Genomic DNA, 5,307 nt, shown 5'->3' on the forward strand with positions numbered 1-5,307 from the left:
ATTTCTGTTCTCATCCTGAAGCAAAGTTCTTAACCCGAGGTACTATTTCTGGGTTAGCGGAATCTGTAACCTGACGCATCTGTAACCCGAGGTACCACTGTATTTTACTTTTAAAAGACAACTTAAGGCGGCCCTGTTTGGGGAAGCTTTTAATGTTTGATGCTGTATTGTTTTTAATATTCGGTTGGAAGCTGCACAGAGTGGCTGGGGAAACCCAGCCAGATGGGTGGGGTATAAATAAATAATAATTATTATTATTAAGTGCTAGACTTGCCCACAGAGAAATATTAGTCTTCATACAGAATCAACGGATAACAGCAACGTTCCATTTTCACCAGAAATGCTGGCTGTGTGTCACACTTATTGATTTTTCTAAGGTTCCTTGTCCTGCGACGTGTGGCTAAGAACCGAAAGTGAAGGTGTGCGTCTTTAATGTATCTCTAGGGAGGAGAGCACGCGCAGACCAACTCCCCCCCCCCGCCCCCGCTCGCCTAAGAAATATAAGAGGAGGCGGAGCCACTGACGTCAAAAGGGTCTAGCTCGATGTTTGCAGGTGCAATTTCCGAGTTATGTTTGAAGCCCCGACTAATCTCATCTTGAGTGGCAATGGGGGGCAGCTGCTCACAGAAGAAATCTAGGAATTTATCCTTTGCAATCATTTAGCTCCCTCAACGTGGAAACATTTTTATGAGCTTTCAAAGTGTCCCCATTTGGGGAAACGGCGTAGAGAAAGGGGTCAACTGTACTCTTACCTCAGTGCCACAAATCCAGGCTAGATCAGAGTGATCTACACTAGATATTTAAAACAGTATCTTGTTCTATTTTATATTTGTGATTTTCAGTTATATACATTTCAATTGAAATGTTGAAACCAAGCCAAGAAGGTGGCGCAAGCACTTGCAGTGGCTCGGCACTCCGAAGACCGGTATTCAGTGATTTGTGTTTTATTTTTATCTGTGAACTTATTGCTGCTATGGACTGTGAATACTCAGGCACAAGTAATTTATAGTCATCAAGAGCTCTTAAGTATCGGCAGAGGGGAAGGTTGCAACCAGGAGGTCTCAACCTATAACATTCCAGCTGAGCTTATCAGAGAGCCTCCATATCTTGCACATTCTTGGGATACTCCCCTTGCTCTCCTTGCCAGAAAGAAAAGGAAACGGAGAGGGCGCAAGCAAAAGAGGGGATGTAGGGCTGGACTACGAGTGAGGCTAGGTAAAAATCCCCACAAGCCTGCATTGCCAAGTCTCCTTGTATCAAATGTGAGATCCTTACCCAACAAGGTAGAGGAGTTGGAACTTATTACCTCTCGGCAGAAAAGTATCCGGGACTGCTGTGTTATGGTCCTTCTAGAGACGTGGCTGGATCCCTCCTTTCCACAGGGACTTCTGCAGCTAGAAGGACGCTCAGTAATTAGAGCGGATAGAACCGCCGAATCCGGGAAGAGCAGAGGAGGAGGAATTTGCGTTTATATAAACAACAACTGGAGCTCGGACATTAAACAAATGGACACGCATTGCTCTCCTGACTTGGAGTACCTAGTGGTGAAGTGCCGCCCTTTTTACTTGCCACGTGAGTTTAATGTTGTTATAATAACAGCGGTGTATATACCTCCCGATGCAAACACTACTACAGCTATGGGCCACCTGCTAACTGCTATTAGCAGACAGCAGCGGGCCCACCCGGATGGAGCACTTGTGGTTGCTGGTGATTTCAACCGAGCCGATTTAAGGACTGTGCTCCCTAAGTTCCACCAGTATGTTGATTGTCCCACTAGGGGGGGAAACACCTTGGACCGAGTATATAGTAACATCATGCATGGATACAAGACCAAGCCCCTGCCCAATTTGGGGCAGTCAGACCACATATCTTTACTTATGATACCATCATATAGACCTCTCGTACGCAGAATCAGACCATCAACTAGAGAGATACGAGTGTGGCCAGTAGGTGCATCTGAGCAACTCCAAGATTGCTTTCGGAGCACCGAGTGGTCGCTTTTCGTGGAGAATAATGTGGACACATATGCTTCAACAGTACTGTTTTACGTTAAAAGCTGCATTGATGTTGTCACTACCACTAAACAAATACGGGTGTTCCCTAACAACAAGCCCTGGCTAAACAGGGATGTGTATCTTCTGTTAAAGGCAAGGAATGCTGCTTTTCACTCTGGTGATGCGCAACAGTACAGAGAAGCCAGAGCCAAATTGAAAAAGGGCATTAGGAACGCCAAAGCTATGTACTGCCGGAGGATCGAAAAACATTTTGAGAGCTCCGACCCTCGTCGAGTATGGCAAGGCTTGCGACAAATTACAGGGCAAAATATTAAAAACGAATTGGCTAGCAGCAGTGCGCACCTGGCTGATCAACTGAATCAATTTTTTAGCCGCTTTGAGGAGGGAACTGGAACTACCGTCACTACAGCATTGGTCACCAGCACATCATCAGAAACTACTACTGACAGACAACCATTTTTATTACAGACCTGTGACGTACAACGTGCCTTTCGGAGCGTTAACATTAGGAAGGCAGCTGGACCAGATGGAATCATGGGACGGGTTATTAGGGACTGCGCTGCAGAATTAGCTGGCGTATTTACGGACATTTTTAACCTATCCCTGTTGCAGGGTTATGTCCCTACCTGCCTGAAGACATCGATTATAGTGCCAGTCCCCAAGCAGTCAGTGGTGGTATCTCTCAATGACTATAGACCAATAGCCCTAACATCTGTCGTTATGAAATGTTTTGAGAGATTGGTGCTAGATCATATTAAGGCTGGTCTTCCATCCACTTTAGACCCATTCCAGTTTGCATACAGAAGAAACAGATCTACTGATGATGCTATTTCCATCGCTGTCCATACTGTATTGAGTCATCTAGAACGACAGGGAACCTACGCAAGGCTGTTGTTTGTGGGCTACAGTTCTGCCTTCAATACAATTCTGCCAGAAAGGTTATTTCTTAAAATGACCAATTTGGGTATACATCAGAAGATCTGTCTGTGGGTAAGGAATTTCCTGACTGATAGGCCGCAGACAGTGAGAATGGGACCTTACTATTCTTCTACTCTAGTATTAAGCACAGGAGTCCCCCAGGGATGTGTGCTAAGTCCCTTTCTCTATTCCCTGTACACATTTGATTGCACCCCACTGTATAAGTCCAACACAATCATCAAATTTGCGGATGATACAACAGTGGTGGGGCTCATCAGTGAGAACGATGAGACTGCTTATAGGAAAGAAGTACAGGGGTTAATTCAATGGTGTAAAGAAAATAATCTCATGCTTAACACCAAAAAAACCAAAGAACTCATAATTGACTTTAGGAGAAAGAAAAGTGTATTTTTACCATTGCACATAAATGGCGAGGAAGTGGAGAGGGTTGGTAGTTTTAAATACCTGGGCATTTATATCTCGGAGGACCTCTCATGGACTGCAAATATTAATATGGTTGTGAGGAAGGTGCAGGGGAGGTTGTATTTCCTGAGAATGCTCAGGGGACTGAATCTATCCCAGCACCTACTTCTGTCCTATTATCATAGTACCATTGAGAGTGTCTTAACCTATAGTATATTATCGTGGTATGGGAGCAGCTCTGAAACGGATAAAAAAGCTTTACAGAGAACAATTAAAATTGCCCAGAATGTTATTGGGCTCCGACTACCAACCCTGGATGAGATCTTCACGTCTCGCATTTTGAAGAAGTCACATAATATCCTGAGAGATCCCACCCACCCTGCTCACAACTTCTTTGAACTATTGCCTTCGGGCAGAAGATATAGGACAATGAAAACGCGAACCACACGCCTTCTGAATAGTTTCTATCCAAGAGCTCTGACTGCACTAAATAATGATCTCAGGGCCAGTTGCAAGGTTTAGCAAGCAGAGAGTAGGAAGCAATGAGATAGGTTTTAGGTTATGTTTTAGGTTTTAGGTTATGTTATGCCTTAATAGGTCATGTTATATTCTGGATTTTATGTTTTTATAGATTATGTTTGAATAGGATGAGAGTGTCGGAGATACGTGCAAATGTATATGTGAACCCGGTCTTTGGGTGGGTGTTTGATTTTCGTTGTTGTGTATACTGTGTATATACGGACAATGACAATAAATTTATCTAAATCAATGGGTTTACAGTCATTCTAACATTTCAAAACTCGACTTCCTTCCTCTTTCTGAGGTTCCTTAAATTTATTTTTTACATTTCCTGCATATTCTAAATTAACATGACTTATTCTTTTAGTCATCTACTTTAAATATACACTGTTATGAAACCACAGATTATTACAATAATCCTGCCAATGTCCTTATTTGTTTACTGCAAATAGACATTTAAAACAGTATCCTGCGACTTTCAAGTCATGGCTTTCTCTGCCCCCCCCCCCAGCCTGGGAACTGTAGTTTGTTAAGGGTGCTGATAAGATTTAGGCCACTTGTGTTCCCTTCAGAGAGCTACAGTTTCAGAATCAACTGGGGAAAGGCATTGATTGCTAAACCGCTCTGAGAATTGTAGCTCTGCGAGGGGAGTAGAGAGTCCTAACCCCCCTCATGAACTGTTTGTCCCTAGCTGCAGATCGTGATTAAGGAGAGAGATTAACCGTGGTCTCAGCTGCATGTCAGGTCAAACCTTGGCTTAGCTGCCTGCCCCACAGTGCCATGCCAAAAGGACTGGGGAGGAACTAAGTGGGGGGCAGCTTGTCTCTCAGAGCCAACGCATTTGCATGGTTCCAGAAAGCTATAATTTTGCTGAATGTGACAGGTGAAGCAGGTCTCTTGTTTCTCTCTTAATACGATTTCTCTCCCATCCAGCCATTTCATTCTCTTTAAAATTGAAATATACTCAAAGTGATTTCATGCTCTTTATTCAGCTCATAGTGGTGAGGAGGAATGAATGAAAGTCCCCTCACAGTATCTGCTTTATATACATTATTTACACAATGGGCTGCACATGATTGGCTAATTCCGGAATTCTACTGTAAGCCAATCAGGTTGTGGATTCACTTCTATCTGGAGCAGGATTGGGTGGTTCCTGCCAACCAATCATATTGCTGCATTGTTCTAGGACCAATCAGACTGCTGCATTCTGAATCCTATTGTTCTAGGACTAATCAGACTGCTGCATTTTGGATCCTATTGTTCTAGGACCAGTCAGACTGCTGCAGTTTGGATCCTATTCAACTCAGTACATAACAAAAATAAAACATCATGTAATTAACCTTTATTTATTTATTTATTTGGGGTTAAAAGGGGACTTATTTATCTATAGTCCAAATATTCCTGAAGCCCTCAAGAAACTAAAGCAAAGGTG

The sequence above is a fragment of the Podarcis liolepis genome, assembly GCF_965112155.1.
Source record: "Podarcis liolepis genome assembly, chromosome: 11".
Lineage (NCBI taxonomy): Eukaryota > Metazoa > Chordata > Lepidosauria > Squamata > Lacertidae > Podarcis > Podarcis liolepis.